The following is a 23,241-nucleotide window of genomic DNA, read 5'->3' as shown; positions in this document are numbered from 1 at the left end:
CATCTTCCTGTGAAAGGCAAGATGAACACCGTGGAGAACTATTAAAATACAGGGATGGTGTCAAGATGTTGGAGGCTACAAATGACAAATGCTTTTCTCATAATTGGCCTTGTTCCTTAGAAGAAAACATATGTAGAGACACATTGAATGTGGCCCCCTCATTATCCTGAATGTCACCTTTGTGAGAAAAGGAAGGAATCAAAGAGAATTCCTCTTTCCTCCCTGTAGCTGGAAGCAGAACTTGTCTTTGCCACCAGTTCCTTTTCATTTTATCTGAGTCACACCCTGGTGCCCCTGTGTTGCCTTCTCCCTCTCTCTCCCTTCCTCCCTCCATCCTTTCTTTTCTTCTTTCTTCATTTTCTTTTATATAGTTTTTTGTTTTTACTTCAGGTGCATTGATGCATACAAACATAAAAACATCTTTTGGCTGAGTGTGGTGGCTCATGACTGTAATCCCAGCAGTTTGGGAGGCTGAGGTAAGCAGATCACTTGAGCCCAGGAGTTCAAGATCAGCCTGGGTAACATGGTAAAACCCCATCTCTACAAAAAATACAAAAATTAGCCAGGCCTGGTGGCAGGCACCTATAGTCAAGCTACTTGGGAAACTGAGGTGAAAGGAACACTTGAGCGTGGAAGGTGGAGGTTGCAGTGAACCGAGATTGTGCGACTTCCCTCCAGCTTGGGCCATAGAGTAAGACTCTGTCTAAAAAAAAAAAAAAAAAATTCATTGATTTTCTCAGTTCATGGCACTTTACCATCTTGAGTCCATTCATAAGTCTTTTCTTGTTTTGCTTATTGTAGGTTTATTCATACCTTTAAAACGTTTTTATTTTATCTTATTAAATTTTTTTTTCCAGGCCGCGTGTGGTGGTGCACGCCTGTAATCACACCTGTAATCAGGCACATGCCTGAGGTCAGGAGTCCGCGACCAGTCTGACTAACATGGTGAAACCCCGTCTCTACTAAATACAAAAAAATTAGCCCGGCATGGTGGCGCATGCCTGTAATCCTAACTACTTGGGAGGCTGAGACAGGAGTATCACGTGTACCTGGGAGTGGAGGTTGCAGTGAGCAGAGAGTGCCATTGTACTTCAGCCTGGGCAACAAGAACAAAACTCCAGCTCGAAAACAAAAATTTTTTTCCAATACTTTCATGGGTACACATGGTTTTTGGCTACATGGATAAATTATATAGTGGTGAAGTCTGGGCTTTTAATGTACCCATCACCTGAACAGTGTACATTGTACACAATAGGTAGCTTTTCATCCCTTACCCCTCTCCCACCCTCCCCCCTTCTGAATCTCCAATTTCCATTATACCACTCTGTATGCTATTACATATCCATAGCTTAGCTTCCACTTAAAAGCCACATGTGGTATTTGGTTTTCTGTTTCTGATTTACTTCACTTAGGATAATGGCCTCCAGTTCCATCCAAGTTGCTGTAAAAGACATGATTTCATTCTTTTTTTTTTTTTTTGGCTGAGTAATATTCCATGGTATATAGACATCACATTTTCTTTATCCACTCATTGGTTGATGGGCACTTAAGTTGTTTCCATAACTTTGCAATTATGAATTGTGCTGCAATAAACATGCATGAGAAGGTGTCTTTTTTATATAATGACTTCTTTTCCTTTGGTTAGATACCCCGTAGTGGAATTGCTAGATTAAATGGTAGATCTACTTTTAGCTTTTTGAGAAATCTCCATACCATCTTTCTTAGTGGTTGTACTAATTTACATTCCCACCAGCAGTGTATATGTGAACCCTTTTCACTGCATCCATACTTAAATTCCTATATCCCACTCTCATTGTTCTCTCTACACATAGGCAAACATTCTCAGGTGGGTGTATAACAGTTTTAATATGTTCTTGCAAAATATATATTGTGTACTTATCATGACATGTGATATGATTTGGCTGTGTCTTCATCCAAATCTCATCTTGAATTCCCACATGTTGTGGAAGGTACCTGGTTGGAGGTAATAGGATCATGGGAGCTGGTCTTTCCTGTGCTGTTCTCACACTAGTGAATAAGTCTCACAAGATTTGATGGTTTTAAAAATGACAGTTTCCCTGCACAAGCTCTCTTTCTGTCTGCCGCCATCCACATAAGATGTGACTTGCCCCTCCTTGCCTTGAACCATGATTGTGAAGCTTCCCCCGCCACATGGAACCTCTTTCTTTTGTAAATTGTCCAGTCTCGGGTATGTCTTTATTAGCAGTGTGAAAATGAACTAATATAGTAAATTGGTACCAGTAGAGGGGGATGCTGCTGAAAAGATATCTGAAAATGTGGAAGCAACTGGAACTGGGTAACAGGTAGAGGTTAGAACACTTCGGAAGGCTCAGAAGACAGGAAAATGTGAGAAAGTTTGGAACTCTTTAGAGACTTGTTGACAAAAATGCTGATAATTATATGGACAATGAAATCCAGGCTGAGGAGGTCTCAGATGGAGATGAGGAATTTGTTGGAGATTGGAGCAAAGGTGACTCTTGTTATGTTTTAGCAAAGAGACTGGTGGCATTTTGCCCCTGCCCTAGAGATTTGTGGAACTTTAAACTTAAGAGAGATGATTTAGGGTATGTGGTGGGAGAAATTTCTAAGCAGCAAAGCATTCAAGAGGCGACTTGGGTGCTGATAAATGCATCCAGTTTTGTAAGAGAAGCACAGTATAAAACTTCAGACAATTTGCAGCCTGATGATGTGATAGAAAAGAAAATCCCATTTTCTGAGGAGAAAATCAAGCAGCTGCAGAAATTTGCATAAATAACAAGGAGCTGAATGTTATTCCCCAAGACAATGGGGAAAATGTCTCCAGGGAGTGTCAGATGTCTTCATGGAAGCCCCTTCCATCACAGGCCTGGAGACTTAGGAGGCAAAAACGGTTTTGTGGACGGGGCCCAGGGTCCCTGTGCTGTGTGCAGCCTAGGGACTTTGTGCCCTGTGTCCTAGCCACTCCAGTTGTGGCTGAAAGTGGCCAATGTAAAACTCAGGCCATGGCTTCAGAGAGTGCAAGCCCCGAGCCTTGGCAGCTTCCATGTGGTGTTGAGCCTGCGAGTACACAGAAATCAAGAACTGGGGTTTGGGAGCCTCTGCCTAGATTTCAGAGGATGTATGAAAACACCTGGATGCCCAGGCAGAAGTTTGCTGCAGGGGCAGTGTCCTCATGGAGAACCTCCACTAGGGCAATGTGGAAGGGAAATGTGGGATCAGAATCCCCACACAGAGTCCGTACTGGGGCACTGCCTAGTGGAGCTGTGAGAAGAGGGCCATCATCTTCCAGACCTCAGAATGGTAGATCCACCAACAGCTTGCACCATGCACCTGGAAAAGCTGCAGATACTCAATGCCAGTCCATGAAAGCAGCTAGTCATGCTTAGACATATATGATTAATCAGGCATAATCTGATTAGTCATGATTATGAGGGAGGTTGTACCCTGCAAATCCACAGGGGCAAAGTTACCCAAGACCATGGGAATGCACCACTTAAATCAGCATGACCCAGATGCGAGATGTGGAGTCAAAGATCATTTTGCAGCTTTAAGATTTGACTGCCCCATTGGATTTCAGACTTGAATTGGGCCTGTAGCCCCTTAGTTTTGCCCAATATCTCCCATCTTGAATGGCTGTATTTACCCAATGCCTGTGTCCCCATCGTATCTATGAAGTGATTAACTTGCTTTTTACAGGCTCATAGGCGGAAGGGACTTGCCTTATCTCAGGTGAGACTTTGGACTGTGGACTCTTGAGTTAATGCTGAAATAAGACTTTGGGGGACTGTTGGGAAGACACAATTGGTTTTGAAATGGTAGAACATGATACTTGGGAGGGGCCAGGGTGGAATGATATGATTTGACTGTGTCCCCACACAAATCTCATCTTGAATTCCCACGTGTTGTGGGAGGGACCCAGTGGGAGGTAATTGAATCATGGGGCCAGGTCTTTCCTGTGCTGTTCTTGTGATAGTGAATAAGTCTCACGAGATCCAATGGCTTTAAAAAGAGGAGTTTCCCTGCAAAAGCTCTTCCTCTTTGCCTGCCACCATCCACATAAGATGTGACTTGCTCCTCCTTGCCTTCCACCGTGATTGTGAAGCCTCCCCAACCACATGGAATTGTGAGTCCAATTAAACCTCTTTCTTTTATAAATTGCTTAGTCTCAGGTATGTCTTTATCAGCAGCATGAAAATGGACTAATACAGCATGCATTTTAAGTGGTATTGGGATCTTTTTTAAAATTATACTTTAAGTTTTGGGATACATGTGCAGAACATGCAGGTTTGTTACATAGGTGTACACATGCCCTTGTGGTTGGCTGCACCCACCAACCCATCATCTACATTAGGTATTTTTCCTAATGCTATCCCTCCCCTAGCCCCCCACCCTCCGACAGGCCCCAGTGTGTGATGTTCCCCTCCCTGTGTCCATGTGTTCTCATTGTTCAACTCCCACTTATGAGTGAGAACATACAGTGTTTGGTTTTCTGTTCCTGTGTTAGTTTGTTGAGAATGATGGTTTCCAGCTTCATCCATGTCCCTGCAAAGGATGGCTGCATAGTAGTCCATGGTGTATATGTGCCACATTTTCTTTATCCAGTCTATCATTGACAGGCATTTGGGTTGGTTTCAAGTCCTTGCTATTGTGAACAGTGCTGCAACAAATATACATGTGCATGTGTCTTTATAGTAGAATGATTTATAATCCTTTGGGTATATACCCAGTAATGGGATTGCTGGGTCAAATGGTATTTTTGGTTCTAGATCCTTGAAGAATCACCATACAGTCTCCCACAATGGTTGAACTAATTTACACTCCTACCAACACTGTAAAAGCATTCTTATTTCTCCACATCCTCTCCAGTATCTGTTGTTTACTGACTTTTTGATGATCACCATTCTAACTGCCGTGAGATGGTATCTCACTGTGGTTTCGATTTTCATTTCTCTAATGACCAGTGATGATGAGCTTTTTTTCATGTGTCTGTTGGCTGCATAATTGTCTTATTTTGAGAAGTGTCTGTTCATATCCTTTGCCAGCTTTTTGACTAGAAAATCTAGAAGAAATGGATAAATTCCTAGACACATACACCCTCGCAAGACTAAACCAGGAAGAAGTCTAATCCCTGAACAGACCAATAACAATTCTGAAATTGAGGCACCAATTAATAGCCTACCAACCAAAAAAAGCCCAGGACCAGTTGGATTCACAGGTGAATTCTACCAGAGGTACAAATAGGAGCTGGTACCATTCCTTCTGAGACTATTCCAAACAGTAGAAAAAGAGGGACTCCTCCCTAACTCATTTTATGATGGATCATTTTTACATTACATGTTGTTTCCCCTTTTTTTTCATTAAGTAATGTATATCTGTTGAAGTTGCTTTCTGTTCATCTACTTGGTTACTTCTAACTGCTGCATGATTTTCATTCAGCACATTTTTCTAACCGTTCTCCTGAAATGGACACCTACAGTGCTTCAAACTTCTCATCATCAAACACCCACCATCATGAATACACAGAATTGAACATCTTCAGTACGCCCTCTTGTTGACCTGAGTGAGTAGTCTTTGGTAAATATAGCTAGGCAGAATTGCCAGGTCCCAGGGGTAGAGATGGGTGACTTGTGCATATAGTGTCAGTTTGCTGTCCAGAATGGCTGCAGCTGTTGACTTTGTTATGTGTTCATTGTAGTATTAAGGGTTCCTATATCCCCTCATTCTCACTAATATTTGGCATTCCAACCCTTTCCCAACCCATTTTTCTTTTGCCAATCAAATACATGTAATTAATAGCTCACTAATCTAGCCTGTGTTCTCTGATTAGTCATGATTCTGATTAGCTTGTTCATGTGCTAACAAGCACATGTCCTTTGGGGTTCCACTTCTGTCAAATGTTTTTATACCTTTTAGTATTTTTGTCTTCTTGTTAATTATGAAGAGTTTCCAATAAATTCTAAATAATTACATTTTAGTTTTTGGCATCAGAAATATAATTTCCTATGATTTCATCCATCTGTTAACTTTTTTTTTTTGAGACAGAGTTTCGCTCTTGTTGCCCAGCCTGGAGCACAATGGCAATGGCATGATCTTGGCTCACTGCAACCCCTACCTCATTCTCAGGAGAATCATTCATGTGATTCTCCTGCCTCAGCCTTCTGAGTAGCTGGGATTACAGGCGTACACCACTATGGTTGGCTATTATTTTTTGTATTTTTAGTAGAGATGAGGTTTCACTGTGCTGGTCAGGCTGGTCTTGAACTCCTGACCTCAGGTGATCCACCTGCCTCAGCCTCCCAAAATGCTGGGATTACAAGTGTGAGCCACCACGCCCAGCCACTGTTAACTTTTTCTAAGGGTCTTTCATTGAATGGGAAGCATTAATTTAGACATAATTATATACATATGAGAGAGAGAGTGAGATGGGGAGAGAGAGAGAAAGAGTGTGTGGGCGTGTGTGTGTGTGTGTGTGAAGAGAGAGAAAAAGGTAGAATTAGGTTGCCTTACATTATTTAATATGGCTTAAGAAATATTAATCCAAATTATTCGATTGCATTTTTCCATTAACTACATAAATTTAATATTCATTTTTAAAAATTTTAATTTAATGTACAATTCATCTTTGTATGTGATGTGTAGGAATTCAGTATTTTTTTCATATGTTGAGACAGCTTTCTAATATCATCTGCCAAAGAATTTATCTTCCCCCTTCCATTGATTTCTGATATCACCTTTATTGTACATTAATTTGCTCAATGCAAATGGCTTTGTCTCTGTATTCCTTATTCTGTTCTATCAGTCTATTTGACCTTTTGATTTTTTTAATGTTAAAATTTTTAATCTTATGGGTATAATGTAGGTATATGGAATGTTTTGGTACAGGCATGCATGCATCATAATTACATCATGGAGAATGAAGTGTCCATCTCCTCAAGCATTTATTCTTTGTGTTACAAACAGTCCAATTATACTCTTTTAGTTATTTTAAAATATACAATTAACTTATTATTGACTATAGTCACCCTGTTATGCTATCAAATAGTAGGTCTTAGTTTTCTACTTTTTTTTGTACCCATTAACCATTCTCGTCTCCCCCTTATCCCCCAACTAGCCTTCCCAGCCTATGGGAACCATCCTTCTACTCTCTCTGTCCATGAGTTCAATTGTTTTAATTTTTTGGTTTCACAAATAAGAGAGAACATGCAATGTTTGTGTTTCTGTGCCTGGCTTATGTCACTTCACATAATGATCTCCAGTTCCATCCATGTTATTGCAAATGACAGGGTCTCATTCTTTTTTGTGGCCGAATAGTACCCCACTGTGTATATGTACCACATTTTCTTTATCCATTCATTTGTTGATGGACTCTTAGGTTGCTTCCAAATCTCGGCTACCGTGAACAGTGCTGCAACAAATGTGGGAGTGCAGATATCCCTTTGATACACTGATTTCTGTTACAGGCTGAAAGAGTGAGGGTCGTGATCAACTCAGTATACCACTGGAGGCTATATGAGTAAGCAGCAAACTGTTTCTCATGCATGCAGAATGTTGGCAAACTGACAAACTGCGTCTGCCACCCAGAAGGAATGCTGAGGGCAGTCACGCCCCAAGTGCAGTGTTTCTTGTGATTAAGCACATCTGAAGCCTGTTAGTAATAATATGAACCCGTGATCAATTAAGCAGCTGACCAATCATTACCTCCTCCTCCCTGCTCATCCTACCCAATAAATACGAAGGGCTGTGGAAGCTCAGGGGCGGCTGCATTTGCTCACTAGAAGCAGGGAGCTCTCTTCTTCTTCCCCTGGACGCTTCCTTTAAAACAGTTTCTTTTGTCTTTAAGTTTTCATTTCTACGTTTGTCCCTTCGTCCAGTCTTGTAATGACAGTCTCAATGACGGTCTCAGGTAGTAACAGTAGTAACTGTCGTAGTGATGGTCTCAAGTAGTAATTGTGGCAGTCTGCCACAGATTTCCTTTCTTTTGGGTACATACCTAGGAGTGGAATTGCTGGATCATATGATAGTTCTATTTTTAATTATTTGAGGAACCTCCAAGGTCTTCTTCATAGTGGTTGTACTAATTTACATTCCCACCAACAGTGTACGAGGGTTCCCTTTCCTCCACATCCTCACAATAATTTGTTATTGCCTGTCTTTTGGATATAAGCCATTTTAACTGGAGAAGGAGGATATCTTATTGTAGTTTTGATTTGCATTTCTCTGATGATCAATGATGTTGACCACCTATTTGACCTTATACCAATGCCATATTTTCTAATTGCTCCAGGTTTGTAGTGTGCCATAACATGTGATATGACAATCCTGCCATTTAACTCTTAAATTTTTAATTTGCTACAATTATCCATAGGCTTTTGGTCCTCCCTAAAAATTTAAATGTAAACTATAAATAGAAAAAACATAAAAATAAATAGTAATTTTGATTGAGTTTGCATTTACTTAATAGATTAATTTGAGGAAGAATTGACATATTTATAATATAAAAGCCTTCTATCCCAGTGCATGAAATTTCTTTCCATTTAATCAAATTATCTTTTTTATTCCTTATGAAAGGCCATGAAGTTTTGTGTATTCTTGCTTAGATTATTTCCTAGAGATTACTTTTCTTAACATTGTGAAAATCATATTATTCTATATACTTTTTTTCTGGTTAGTTATTGTTTTTATCAATGCATGCTGCTGATTTTTGTAAGTTTGTCTTCTATCTGATAATCTTTCTGAATTCTTTTATTGGTGGTAAGAGTTTTGGTTGTTTTGTTGACAATTATATCCTCTGCAAATAATGATGATTTTATCTCCTTTTCTCCTTATTGCAATGACAAATACTTCTACTTCTATATTAAGTAATATTTTCAAAGTAAATCACCTTGTCTTTTTCCAGTTCTTAAAAGAATTGGATTTTATGTTGTATAGTTTTATACTTGAATATTTATATTCAATTTAAAAGCCCTCTTATAGTTCTAATTTGCTATAATTAAAAATCACAAATGTGTATTGAACCTTATGAAATAGTTTTCTGCTTTGAGATAATCAAAGATTTCTTATAATTTTGTTGATAGATTTTCCTGATCAATAATCATTCTTTCATTAAGGAGGAAATTTCTTCTTAATTACGTCTATTATTTTTAAAATACAATGTTGGATTTTATTAGTTAACTTTGTATTTCAGATGTTTGCATTCTGTTCCAAAGTGAAGTGGATCATAATATTTTTTTCTGGCACTGTCCTTTTCTAGTTTGGGAATCAAGATTACAATAGCTTCAAAAATGGTCTTGGCAGCTTTGTCTTCTTTTACTATTTAGGGAGAAGCTTCAATATGATAAGATTTGATTTCTTAAAAGTACAGTAAAATTTACCTATAAAGTTACATGAGTCTAGGCTGTTGAAGAAGAGAAGTCTTTGATCACCTTTAAATATATATGTATATTTAAATAATATTTATCTACTCAAGTCCTCTACTCTTGTGCCAATATGACACTTTATAAATATAGTGTAATATATTTATTTTATTTAGCTTTTCAAACTTACTAGTACATAGATATCGAAATAGTTGCATACATCCATATATGTGTATATAAAATCTCTATCATGCTTGTATTTCTTTCCCATTTTTCATCCTATACTTTGTTTATTGGCATCTTCTATTTTTTCCCTTGATTAATCTTATGAGATTTATCTCTATCAGTGGGGTTTTTTTTTCAGATTCAGGTTTAGGTTGCTATTCTTTCATCAATTTTCCTGTTCTTTTATTTGTTTTATTGAATTCTTTGTATATATTTATGTGTCATGTGTGATATTTTGATGCAAGCATACAATGTATAATGATCAAATCAGGATAATTGGGATATCTATCATCTTAAACATTTATTATTTATTTGTGTTAGAAACATTACAATTCCACTCTTCTAGTTACTTTGAAATGTACAATAAATTATTGATAACTATAGTGGCTCAATTGTGTTACCAAACACTAGACCTTATTCCTTCTTTCTAATTGTATTTCTGTACCAAATTAACTAATCCTTCTTGATCCTACTCCCCCCCTACACTTCCCAGCTCTTGGTAAGCATCATTTTACTCTCGATCTCCATGAGATTATATTTTTTTAGCCCCCACATATAAATGAGAACACACAATATTTGTCTTTCTGTGTCTGGCTAATTTCACTTAACATAATGTCATTCAGTTCCATTCTTCCTGTTACAAATGACAGGATTTAATTTTTTTATGGCTGAATAATATTTTGTTGTGTAGTTTCTTTCTTATTTTTGATGTTTGTTCCTGATCTATTACAAATTTCTTGAGTTAAATGCATAGCTTTTAAAAAAACCTTTCTTGGTTCCTAAAAATTCATGAAAAAATTTTATTCCAAAAAAAATCAATAAATAGAGGGCCCAAAATGATAGATTTGGGACTTTTATAGGATTGCAATATTGAAAAAAAGTGCTCACAGACTAGAATATATACCTCCAAAAGCCAGGGTGAAATAACAACGAAATAATGACTAAAGCTCAAATGGTTTGTAAGATTTAATTTTAAAATTCTACAATTATAATTTGGAAATCTCAATTTTGCTGAGAATTTTTGGAGGGAGCTTTTATTTTTCATAAAATGAATTTACAATCATACCAGGATGAAATAAAATTTTGAGATGGTCAGTGATTTTTCAACATTTAAGTGTACCAAAAAATTCAAAAGAATTATGGCTAAAGAGAATTTATTTGATGTTTTGTCTTGTAAAACTATTTTTTTGAAGAAATGGACACTGGATGGAGACAAAAAGATAGCACAGGTGAAAAGGGCTGAGATAGTCACCTGTCAATTCCACGAAACCTAAATGTAGAATACCCTCCATATAGCGAAATTTGCTCCAACTTAAGGATACCTTAGCACCTGTGGGAAAGTATCTTCTCAATTAGAAGTAACATGGTCTACAGAGATGCATCAATTGAAGAAGCATAAAGTAAAAGTCATTAAGGCAGGTTGTAGACAATTTTATGAAAAAATAAATATAATATGACCATATGGCAAGACAATATATTGCAGAAAAATAGCCTGATCACAGTAATATTCTGCTTGTTATTTTTAAATATTCAGATAATCCACTTAAGAAGTTATTAGTTTTTAAATAAAAAATGAGATCTTACTCTGTTACTCAGGCTAGGGTGCAGTGGCATGATCATAGCTCACTGCAGCCTTGAGTTCCTGGGGTCAAGCAATCCTCCTGCCTCAGCATCCCCAGTAGCTGGGACTATAGGCACATGCCACCATGCTCAGCTAATTTTTAAATATTTTTGTAGAGATGGGGTCTTGCTATGTTGCCCAGGCTGGTCCCAAACTCCTGGCCTCAAGTGATCCCTTCTACCTGCTCAACCTCCCAAGTAGTTGGGTTTACAGTCATGAGCCACTACACTCAGCCTACTTAAGAATTTTTACAATTTTGTTTTAAGTATATGGATAGATTTTATTTTATTAGAGCAAAATTCACTTTTTCAAAATATTTTTGGATGAAACTAGTTTATAGGTTCATCAATAGAATAAAACCAAGTTGTAAATTAAGAAATAAATATTTCAAAAGTATATTGAATTATTTTACTGATTTCCTCTCACTTCAGAACAGACCTGCTTTAATATCGCAATGATAAAATCACCCTAGCTATCAGAAATTTTGACTCTTCTTATGTTTTTGGTACATTATTTTTAACAGTGGTTATTATCCTCTAGATCAGCTCTTGATGTCAACTGCATCTCTACAGATCATACCTTTATTCCAAGCAGGAAACAGGGAAAAGAGGAGAATACCAAAAGAAGCTCATGCCTCCTGCCAACACATATCCTTAGGAGATTTTTCCAGGGTTCTCACCAAACAATTTTGGCTTACGTTTCATTGGCCACCCAGTACTTTCAGAGAGGCTAGTAAACATAATGCTTTAACTGGGCACATTGCATTTTAGAATGTAACTGGGGATTTGATCCTAAAAATTAAGGGATGGGACTTACTTTTGCTAGGCAAATGATAGTATCTGCCACATGTATTCCCTTATTTTGTCTACATTAAAGTTCCTCATTGCTGAAGATGGAGTGAGGGAAGCTTTGCATTTCCCCTTAAAATCAATGCTGTTCTGAAAAAAACTTCTTAATTTAAAAATTTTAAATTAAAAAATTTCTTTTAAAATTTCCTAAATTATTTTAAATTTCCAGTCCATATCAAATTAATATTTTAGTAAAGTATAATAAAATATAATTCAAAAATAAAATTGAAAAACACAGACAATAACCATTTTTTATCATATTCAAACAAACATTATCTTTCAATTAATATAGTTTGAATAAGCATAACAGAAAAATTATAAATAGTTATCACTGAAACGTGTAGACAGGTGATTAAAATAGATAATTTCTATTACACTTGTAATTTTTGGTCAGTTGCAATTATGACTAAACAATAAGTTTTAAGTAAAATAGCCCTTCTGATTAAATGCCATATTCACGCTTTGAAAACATACTATGTATATCAATATTAATGTGATAAATGGGTTTGCTTTTTTCTCATATAATAGTGGTGAGACCTATGACAGCATTATTCCCATGAGATAACATGCATCTAAATTATTTTTATTTTGCTTTTACAACACTCACAGTAGAGAAACCAGACCTACAGAGCTTTATTGACAGGAATGGAAGACCATATATTAAAGCAATTTTAGCAAGCTCTGGATAGTCATTTTTTATCTTTTATTCAAAATAAATAAAGCAATTGTTGCTAAATTTTCAAATTCAATCCATCTGTACCCAGTTCCAACAATATATTCTAAAATTTCTAGTTCAATTTAAATTATTTTTCAAAGAAAGAAATAGATTGCAGATTCATGACTCTCCTAAGCATGTATCTCCTTTTGTTGAAAAATAAAATCCAAAATTCTATCAAATTCTAAGCTATTGGGTAATTTTTTGCAGATAAGCAATATCAGAATCATTATTTCATTGAAAATTATTGTGAAATTTATTAAATGTCATAATAATCTGTAGAAACTGTTTTTCCAAGCTTCTATCTTTCATTTTTGTCCTTTAATCTTGTGTGCCTTTAAAAAATGCATTGCATTCTTTTCTTAAATGGAATTATTGAAATCATTAGAAATACTAATGTAGCTATCAGATAAGATATTTTTACAATGCTGTAAAAATCAGCAAGTCTAAATTTTTAATTCACGGCTTTAAGAAGATGGAAACAAATTGGTTTTTTACCTTGCAGAAATACTAACAGTTCCTTTCATAGTTCAAATAATTCCAATATAACTTTTCCCCTGGATGACAATTGTATCTCAGCATACAAGAGTTGTTTACTATCAGCTTCCAAATTATCATAATAATGAAGACAATTCTCAAATTTAACACATTTGTCTCTAAGCATTTCACAATTTTTACTATATCACTAATCACACTGTTTAGTTAAGAAGACACTTTATTCATAACAACATTTTCTTGGTGAAGAAACTGGTGCATTAGTTTACATTCTAGTGCAAGCTCCATAATCTTCAACAGACTCCAAAATGTTTTCATCACTGCAGCTGTGCCATCAGAACATTCTCCTACACAAAACTTAAATTCCAAACCACATTTTAGATGATATAATTCTTACTAGCTTTATGTAGTTACAAGTTAGCTGCAGTTGTCAGCAATGAAGCGGAAAGTCAAGTGCTTCCTTCATAGCATCACGATTAAATTGGACATATATAAAAATAATTGTCATGGTAGTGGTGCCGGTGCATTTGTCAAAATGCAATAAAAAATTATTTACCAGCTTTATTTGTTCTACAAATCTGTCTTCCTTATCACTAGTTCGTTCCTGAACACACCAACCAACAGAATCATTGGAGAGTTCTACTTGAGTTCTCTTCTTGGTTGCAGATTTATTCCAAATTTCAAAGCATCCATCTTTAATACATTCTCATATTAATGTATTGAGGTTGAAGTGTGTTGTTGCAGAGGTGCACTGGCTTATAAAGAATGAAACCATCAAAGCTCTACATAGGTTTGTTATTGTTTCTCTCTTTTAGCAATATAAGAAACCTACAGTGGCCTAGTATTTACAGGTATAGTATTTATACATATTCATATATGCTTATATACATACAAGCATAGTATTTGAGCATATGCTCTGTCAGCTTTCTAATTTAATATTATTTCTTCAGTGTTTGATTTTTAATGTAGTTCTTCAAGTTTCATATGTTAATGGTACTTTTGCTCTGATGGTCTCATTGCTTTATTAGCTACTACATCTCTGCGATAACACACTTCAACCTCAACTATGGTTACAAAATCAATATATGGGGGATCACACTTGTATGCCAAATCAATACAAACTCTTTGGATCTTCAATTTTTTAAATAACTTCCATTTTCAACATTTGCTTTTCTACCACTGCCACATTCATAAGAGATGTGTCTTTTCTTGACAAAAAAAAAAAATCCAGTGACACTTATAGTACAAACTGAACATGAGAATTAAAAATAAACAAGACAAATATTTTCTGTCCTATTATACTTGATACTATTCAGCTAAACTGAAAACCAGGCTTGATTTAAATTTAAGCCGAGTATAAAAATGATAAGTTATAAAAATATATGCTTAGATTTTCTCAAATTTTTACATGCTTTTAGTTTCCAGATGATCAGCCAACTTTAAAATAATCATGTCATGTCATAACATTATTCTACAATGCATTCAGGTCTCACTCCATGGGCATGCAACATGTATATTCACACAGTTCCCCCCATTTTGTGTTGGGCTCAGGAAATTATGTAACCAGTCCTTGCTGACATGAAAAATATAACTCAAGGTACATGCAACTCACTTTCTGAGCTAGTCATACTCAAATTGGCTTATCCTCTGTTCAATGAGACCAGTCCATTGACCACCTTCTTGGATATCATGCAATGTCAAGCAAATTGCTGTACGCATTTCTAAATGTTTACTCTTCATTTCTAGGATTATCTCATCACACACTGGTAACAACCAGTCATGGATTGGCTAACAGGCCCACTTCAAGTGGCACTTTCCTAGACATTAAATCAGTGACCAATAAAATGAAGGAAGCAATGAATCCATTTGGATGTGGGAGCAGGGGGTCCCTAGAAATAGCTAGAGGCCAGGAGTCTTCTCTTGTGGATATGCCTGCTAGGATATTTGTTACGGATTAGCTGAGCACTATGGTAAATTTTTAACAACAATCATTTAGCCAAGGAAGAAGGGGTGTGATTATTTCAAATGTGATGAGGCACAGGAAAAGTCAGAAATCACATACAAATTTTCTGGTGTCTTGGCCTCCACCTCACCCTTTGCTAGCAGGAGTCAGCTATGTTCTCTCCCCTAGAGAACCAGAGTTACAGGATTAATGGAAAGCAGGCCTTGCCGGGGCTGCATAGCTTTTGACAGACTTGAAATTTGAATAAATTACCCTCGCTGAAGGAAGGTGTCACTGTCTTTGAACATGAATAAATATAAATTAAGAGTAGAATTAGTTTAGGCTTCAAGGCTATGGCAGTGAGCACTCACCAGTGATGACCTCTTACAGGAAAGAAAACAAACCTTATCTTTAGAGGCATTTAAACTTGAGCTAAGGAGGAAAATCACAAGGAGCATTTTTGTGGCTCAAAGGCATGGAGTTTATATGGCTCCGAGGAGCCTGAAGAGGTTAAGTGGCTTGTCAGAGGTCATAAACTAATGAGATGCAGAACTGAGAACCAAGCTGGGCCTCTAGCTGCTAAGCCTATCATTTTCTTTTATTTTTTTTTAGGTTGATAGATAACATTATATGTTTTCACCACATACAATATGATGTTTTGACTTGTATATATACGTAGTGTAATGTTAAATCTAGCTAATGAACAAATGCATTCTCTCACATGGTTATCACTTTTTTGTGGTGAGAGCATTTAACATCCACTCTCTTTACATTTTTATAGCACTAAATGCCCACAAGAGAAAGCAGGAAAGATCCAAAATTGACACCCTAACATCACAATTAAAAGAACTAGAAAAGCAAGAGCAAACACATTCAAAAGCTAGCAGAAGGCAAGAAATAACTAAAATCAGAGCAGAATTGAAGGAAATAGAGACAAAAAAAAACCCTTCAAAAAATTAATGAATCCAAGAGCTGGTTTTTTGAAAGGATCAACAAAATTGATAGACCGCTAGCAAGACTAATAAAGAAAAAAAGAGAGAAGAATCAAATAGACGCAATAAAAAATGATAAAGGGGATATCACCACTGATCCCACAGAAATACAAACTACCATCAGAGAATACTACAAACACCTCTACACAAATAAGCTAGAAAATCTAGAAGAAATGGATAAATTCCTTGACACATACACTCTCCCAAGACTAAACCAGGAAGAAGTTGAATCCCTGAATAGACCAATAACAGGATCTGAAATTGTGGCAATAATCAATAGCTTACCAACCAAAAAGAGTCCAGGACCAGATGGATTCACAGCCGAATTCTACCAGAGGTACAAGGAGGAACTGGTTTCATTCCTTCTGAAACTATTCCAATCAATAGAAAAAGAGGGAATCCTCCCTAACTCATTTTATGAGGCCAGCATCATCCTGATACCAAAGCCGGGCAGAGACACAACCAAAAAAGAGAATTTTAAACCAATACCCTTGATGAACATTGATGCAAAAATCCTCAATAAAATACATTTTTAAAGAATATAAAATATCAAATTAACTATTGTCACCTTGCTATACAATAGATATCTTGAAATTTATTTCTCCTATCTAACGGTAATTATGTATTCTTTGATCAACATCTCCTCATCCCCTGCCCAACCACCCTAGCCTCTAGGAACCACCATTAGACTCTCTAGTTCCATCAATTCTACTTTAGTTTCCACATGTAAGTGTGACTATGCAGTATTTATCTTTCTGTGCCTGGCTTATTTCACTTAATATAATGTCCTCCAGGTTCAACCATGTTGCAAATGACAGGATTTCATTTGTTTTTATAGCTCAATACTATTCCATTGGGTATATATTTTCTTTAACCATTCATCCATTGCTGGGCACTTAGGTTGATTTCATATCTCGGCTTTTGAAGATAGTGCTGCAATAAGCATAGAAGTGCAGGTATCTCTTCAACATATGGATTTTATTTCCTTTGGATAAATACCCAGTAGCGGGATTTCTGGATCGTATGGTAGTTCTGTATTTAATTTTTTGATAAACATCCATACCATTATCCATAATGGCTGCACTAATTTACATTCCCACCAACAGTGTTTAAGGGTTCCCTTTTCTCCACAGCCTTGTCAACACTTTTTATTTTTTGTCCTTTTGATAATAGCCATTTCTTCTTTTTTTTCTTTTTTTTTGAGATGGAGTTTTGCTCTTGTTGCCCAGGCTGGAGTACAGTGGCGCGACCTTGGCTCACTGCAACCTCTGCCTCCCAGGTTCAAGTGATTCTCCTGCTTCAGCCTCCCAAGTAGCTGGGATTACAGGTGCCCGCCACCATGCCCAGCTAATTTTTTGTATTTTTTGTAGAGATGGGGTTTCATCATGTTGGCCAGGCTGGTCTCAAACTCCTGACCCAGGTGATCCACCCGCCTCGACCTCCCAAAGCGCAGGGACTACAGGCGTTAGCCACCACATCTGGCCTATAATAGCCATTCTAACAGGAGAGAGGCCACATCTCATTATGGTTTTGATATGCATTTCCCTGATGTTTAGTGATGTTGAGCATTATTTTCACATACCTATTGACTATTTGTATTTCTTGAGAATGTCTATTCAGGTATTTTTTTTCCCATTTATTGTTTTGGGGTTCGTTTGTATGTTGTTTTGTTTTGCTATTCAGCTCCTTATACAGTTTGGATATTAAACCCTTGTCAGATATATAGTTACTATATAGTTATGAATATTTTCTCCCATTCTGTAGGTTGTCTCTTCACTCTTGATTTTTTTTCCTGTGCAGAAGCTTTTCACTTTGATACAATCCCATTTGTCCATTTTTGCATTTATTGCATGTGCTTTGGATGACTTATCCAAAAAATCCTTTGCCATACCCGTATCATGAAGCATTTCCCCTATGTTTTTGTCTCTAGTAGTTTTACAGTTCCAGGTTTTACATTTAAGTATTCAATCCATTTTGATTTTTTTAATGTGGTGAGAGATAAGCATCTAGTTTCAGTCTTCTATATGTGAATAGCCAGTTTCCTAGCATGATTTATTGAAAAGACTATTATTTCCCCAACATATGTTTCTGGCACTTTTGTAAAAAAAAATCAATTGGTTGTAAATGCATAGATTTATTTGTGGGCTGTTAATTCTGTTCCATTAGTCTGTGTATCTGTTTTTATGCTAGTACCATACTGTTTTGGTTGTTATAGCTCTATAGAACATTTTGTAGTCAGATAGTGTGACACTTCCAGCTTTATTCTTTTTGCTCAAGAATGCTTTGGCTATTCAGGGTCTTTTGTGGTTCTATACAAATTTTAGGACTTTTTTTCCTACTTCCATGAAGAATGCCATTGGTATTTTGATAGAGATTATACATTGAATTTGTAAATCACCTTGAATACTATGGACATTTAAACAATACTAATTATTTCAATCCATGAACACAGCCATCTTTTTATTTCTTTGTGTCTTCTTCCATTTTTCATCAGTGTTTTATAATTTTCATTGTAGAGATCTTTTACCTCCTTGGTTAAATTAATTCATAGGGTTTTTGTAGCTATTGTAAATGAGATTGTTTTATTGATTTTTGACAGATAATTTTCTATTAGTGTATAGAAATGCTACTGATTTTTGTATGTTTATTTCATTTCCTGCAACTTTATCAGATTCATTTATTAGTTCTAAGTTTTTCTGGTGGAGTCTTTAGGGTTTTCTATGTGTAAAAGTGTGAAGAATAGAATGTCTGAACATACCAATAAAGAATGAAGGCTTTATAGGTTGGTGCAAAAGTAATTGCAGTTTTTGCCATTATGGCAATTACTTTTGCACCAATCTAATAAAAGTCTCCCATCAAAAGAAAGCCCAGGGCCACCACAGTTGTTCATGCCTGTAATCCCAGCACTTTGGGAGGCCGAGGCAGGCAGATCACCTGAGGTAAGGAGTTTGAGATCAACCTGGCCAACGTGGTGAAACCCCATCTCTGTTAAAAATATCACACCACTGAACTCCAGCCTGGGGGATAGAGCAAGATTCTGTCTCCAAAAAAAAAAAAAAAAAAAAGCCTAGGACCTGATGGCTTTAGTGCTGAATTCTACCAAACATTAAAAAAGGTCTACTCTAATACAAATTTTTCCTAACTATATATAAAAAAAATTGAAGAGAATTCTACTAAACTCATTCTATGAAGCCAGCATTATTTTAATAATAAAACCAGAGGGAAAAAAAAGAAAACTACAAGTCAACATCCCTGATGAACATAGATGCAGAAATTCTCAACCAAATACCAGCAACCTGAGTTCAAATTCAACAGCACACTAAAAAGATTAGTCACCATGATCAAGTAGGATTTATCCCAAGGATGCAAGGATGGTGCAGTGTATACAAATCAAAAGCACGATACATCTCTGATATGGTTTGGCTCTGTGTCCCCACCCAAATCTCATCTTGAATTGTAACTCCCATAATTCCCACATGTCCTGTGAGGAACCCTGTGGGAGGTGATTGAATTATGGGGGTGGGTCTTTCCTGCACTGTTCTCCTGATAGTGAATGAGTTTCACAAGATCAGATGGTTTTTAAAAAATGCGAGTTTGCCTGCACAAGCTGTCTCTTTTGCCTGCACAAGCTGTCTCTTTGTCTGCTACCATCCATGTAAGATGTGACTTGCTCCTCCTTACCTTCCACCATAATTGTGAGGTTTCCCCAGCCATGTGGAACTATGAGTTCTCCATTAAAACTCTTTCCTTTGTAAATTCCCCAGTCTCGGGTATGTCTTTATCAGCAATGTGAAAACAGACTAATACACTCTTACTAATAGAATGGACAAAAGCCATATGATCATTTCAATAGATGTAGAAGAAACACCCGACAAAATTCAACATCCCTTCATGATTAAAAAATCTTCACAAATTAGGTATAGAATGAATGTAATTTGCTCAGCACACTAAATGCCACCATCTGTGAGAAATCCACAGCTAATATCCTACTGAGTGGGGAAAAGTTGAAACCCTGTTCCTCTAAGAACTGGGACAAAACAAAGATGTTTACTTTCACCACTCCTATTCACATAGTACTGGAAGTCCTAGCCAGAGCAATCAGGCAGGAGAAAGAAAATAAAAGGCATCCAAATTGGAAAGAAAGAAGTTAAATTGTCACTGTTTGCAGATGACATGATTTTATATCTAGAAAACCCATCCTCTTCCATATAGCTCTGTCTTTCAGATCAGTGGCCTGGAATTCCAGTTATAAATTGTGGGCTTAAATGTATGTTTTTATTCCTGCCTTCTCTTTCAAATCACACTGAAAACAATAAGAAGAGAAAAAAATACCCTCCGTCTTCTTAGGACAAAGAGCCGCAACCCTAAACCACAATCCTAAACCCCAAATTTTGTGTAATTTGCTCTAAAATGAGCGAGGATAACTAAGAAGTGAGACAAATCTCCTTAGCCCTGGCTTTAGAAAGGAGATTCTTTTAAAAGAGTGTTTCTCAAGCTTTAGTGTGCATCAGAATCACCTAAGGAGTTTCCTAAAGGCACACACTGCTCATTTCTACCCCTAGAGTTTCTCATTCAGCAGGTGGGGCTTGAGAAACTGCAGTTCTAACAAGTCTATAGGTAATGCTGATATTATTGGTTAGAGACCCTAGTTTGGGAATCTAAAAGCCCTGTATAGTCTTTTAATTAGCGCAAGGAGCTCCAGGGGTTGGTACTGGCTGTTAGAAAAATCAAAGATTTTTCTCTTTAGATACCTAGTAAAATACCACAAAATAACATAAGGGAAGCAGCTACTGTCTATATTCTGGTCTCCTGACTTAGAGAGGCTGCCAAAGGTTAAAGAAAAAAAAAAAGAGAGAGAGAGAGAGAGGTGGAAAAGGGAGGGGAAAAGGAAACCACAAATGTACAACACAGGCAAGTACAGAAAGAGCTTTGCAGTGATCGATATGATCTGTAAGAATGTTGAAAACCAAGCTGAGATGGTCCCCCAAGGAAAAAGAAATAACATAAGCTCCAAAACACAGACTGCATCACTCATTCTCACCAATCTCCTCCCCACTGTACTCCAGCAAATTGTTGACCCATTAAAAATGACAGATATGCAGAAAAAAACTCACATAGAGACAATGCATAGATAAGAAATGAACATAAGCAAAAAGCAGATGAAGAACATACATCACAAAATTAATTACCCTTCCATACACTGTGATCCCTTTAAAGTTTAAAAAACATACCAATAGGAGAAACAAGGAATCAAAGAGGAGACAATAACCTATTAAAAGTAATAAAAAATAGGATGGCAAAGTGCTGGAAAGAAATCAAAGAGAAAAATGAAATAATCACAGAGATTTATATCATGTTGGACTGAGAAAATCTGTTTGAAACCCGGAGTAGGCTTGAGGGAAGCTCAAAAAATAAAATGGAAAAAAAAGTGAAGATAGGGAAACATTTACAGAGGAGAAAAAGCAAAATAAATATAAATGAATAAACAAAAAGTTGCAAACCTATAATCTAAGGACATTTTAGAAATAATTGTTCTTCCTAGCCTGAGACAAGGTATTATGTTCAGGTAGTTATTTTGGGAAGTAATCCCAGGCATTAGAAGAGAAGAACTGGGAAGAGCATAAGAGGGAAGGGGAATACCAACGTCAGTGTTTCCCAAGTCAGGTCTTGCTGTGGTACCCTGCACTACTCAAAAGGAGAAATAGGCAACACCTCTTTCTATTCCTCCCAGAATCAAGGGTACCATGTTGCACAAAGTTAACTCCCTTGTACTTCCAAAGTTGCACATGAAGAGGGGTCTAGAGGGTCCCCCCAGGAATCCCAAATCCCTACATTGGCAAAGCCCTGGACAGAAAGAGATGGATTTGAGTACTATTTGAGGCAAGATACTGTCAGGTGAGAGTTTATCAAGTTGGCTACTACAGAAAAGACTGGAGTGAAAGGTGGTCTGAGAGGATTCAAGGTGGGGAGCAAGATGTGTTGGACATAAGGACAAACTGCATCCCAGGAGAAACTGGCACAGGGTATGAACTTGGGAAAACATCTTAGTAAAGTTACTGAACTTCAAAGAGAAAGAAAGTGTATCAAATCAGTCAGGCCCTAAAGCAAAACAGACATGCAAGTCACCTATGAGAAGGAAAAACCAAACTGGTGTCAGACTTAACCACTACAGTGGTCAATACCAGAAGACAGTGGAACAATATCTACAAGAGGAAAGCGAAACCAAAACATTTCATTGCTGGATGAAGCATTGTCCAGGTCAAGAGACACATGCTGGCTGTGCACAGTGGCTCATGCCTGTAATCTCAGCACTTTGGGAGGCCAAGGCGGGCTGATCAGTTGAGGTCAAGAGTTTGAGACCAGCCTGACCAACATGGCAAAATCCTGTCTCTACTAAAAATACAAAAATTAACAGGGCATAGTGGTAGGCACCTGTAATCCCAGCTGCTCAGGAGGCTGAGGCAGAAGAATCATTTGATCCCAGGAGGCAGAGGTTGCAGTGAGCTGAGATCACGCCACTGCACTCCAGCCTGGTTGACACAGCAAGATTCTGTCAAAAACAAAACAAAACAAAAACACCTGCTTTCAAGCTTTTAAGAACTCAGAGAAGACAGGTCCCATTAGGACATCTCAAAACACACTTCTTGACAAAATCTAGCCACCAAGATGCCAGGAACAAAGAAGCCATGACATAAGAACTGGTGGAAATTGGTGACTTTATTTAAATACAGAGTTAGAATTACACAACTATGAAATTGACTTACACAACTATGAAATTGAAACCAGATGATAGGAGAAAATGACTTACATTTTGAAATTGTAAAAATAACATAATTAGCAAAAATCTTGGGTGAATTGTTTTCCTCATATATCATAGTAGAGAATCATTAGATCCTGTCAAATATTAAATAATACAGTTTTCCAGTATAATACTCCAACTTAACAATGCTTCTCAGAAGATTGTGCCACAATTTTAGAGATTTGTTGAAGCGTGAATAATAACTTTTGTTGCAGAAAAAAATTATCTGAAGTTCATAATTCTTTGTTTTA

The sequence above is a fragment of the Pongo pygmaeus genome, chromosome 1, assembly GCF_028885625.2.
Source record: "Pongo pygmaeus isolate AG05252 chromosome 1, NHGRI_mPonPyg2-v2.0_pri, whole genome shotgun sequence".
Lineage (NCBI taxonomy): Eukaryota > Metazoa > Chordata > Mammalia > Primates > Hominidae > Pongo > Pongo pygmaeus.
This window is presented reverse-complemented; position numbering follows the sequence as displayed.